Here is a 1394-nt window from a genome sequence, read left to right on the forward strand (position 1 = left end):
AACTGCAAATCAAATATGGGGAGAGTTGTAATATACATCTCTAAAACAGAATGAAAGCTCAGTGATTTAAAACACAGTGCTGTGTTAAATCCGTGAAGCAGACATAACCAAAACCAACACTAAACACCTGCAGAGGGCTCAGCTTGTACACCAGTAAAGTATCCCAAATTTTACTTGTCTCTTGTACTGCCTGTGAATACAGATCCTTTCACTCTAGTGCCAGCTGCAGTGTAAAACTACCTTGGGTCATAATCCTACTTTACTGACAATTTTATGTTGCAGCAGGTGCTACAGAGATGAAATTCCTCTTTTTTTTTTTTTTTTCCCATCTGTTTTCACTCTTTCTATCCAGCTTTGCTGTTTTCCAAAGGGCTGGGAAAGAGAGGATTGTGTTAACAGGCAGAAGGAAAAGGAAGAGAGAACAATCTGTGTCAACAACAAAGGCACCATGTAGGAAAAAACAGGGACTCCCCACTGTGGCTAAATTACCTGTAGTCATATAAGCCCCTCTGACTGGAATATATTTTTTTCCTTGAGGGGATGTCTCTTAATAGCTGAAATTTGCAAAAATTAATTTGCTAAAGCAAACTGAGCTGGGAATGAATGTTGGGGAATGGACGTGCGGTCCCCAGCTTTAGATGGGGCCAACATCACGTCCTGTGGAAAACTACCAGGTTTTTAGCCTCCGTTTGTGGCTCATTGTAGAAAGAACCTTGTTAAATGACGTGAGGAAAAGCAAGCAGGAGAAAATCTTAGTGTTTTCCTGCTCACAAGCCCTTCCTACAGGAGTTTGTGTGAGAAGAGCCACAGGGTTTTGAAGCAATCCTTTGAATTGTTTGCTGAGTTGTCGTGGTGTAAACTGATTTACGGAGGCACAGCCTAGTTAACCGTGCTCATGAAGGGATGCTGCTGATTTGAAGCCATAAAGCGGACTTTCAGCAGGTCCACGGAGTGGAACTGGGCTCTTCCATCTGCTGCGTGCACTTTGTGGCACCGAGGGACCGATCCTCGCCCTGAGGAAGGCGAGCTCAGCCTGCAGTCAGGGACACGACGCCTCACTCGCAGCGCGCCTTCAGGAGCCAGACTGGCACCAGATCAGGCGCATCCACACGCCACCACCGAAACCTGGCTCGAGCCGGCTCCGCATAATTACATTAATTACATTTCGACTACTACAACGCCAGGGAGGCGTTGGGAGGAACCGGGGGGGGGGGTAACAAAGGGCGATGGGGCCGGTCCCCTCAGGAAGGGGGGGGGAGGGGGGCGGGGAGGTGTCTGACAGTTGCAGCCGGCGGCGGGTTTTGAATCGCGCCTGGCGCGGCGGGCGCGCGGCCCGCCTCGGCGCGCCATTGGCCGCGGGCCGGTCACGTGGGCGGCGGCGGCGGCGGGTCGGG

This window comes from Anser anser, assembly GCF_964211835.1.
Source record: "Anser anser genome assembly, chromosome: Z".
In the NCBI taxonomy this organism is placed as follows: domain Eukaryota; kingdom Metazoa; phylum Chordata; class Aves; order Anseriformes; family Anatidae; genus Anser; species Anser anser.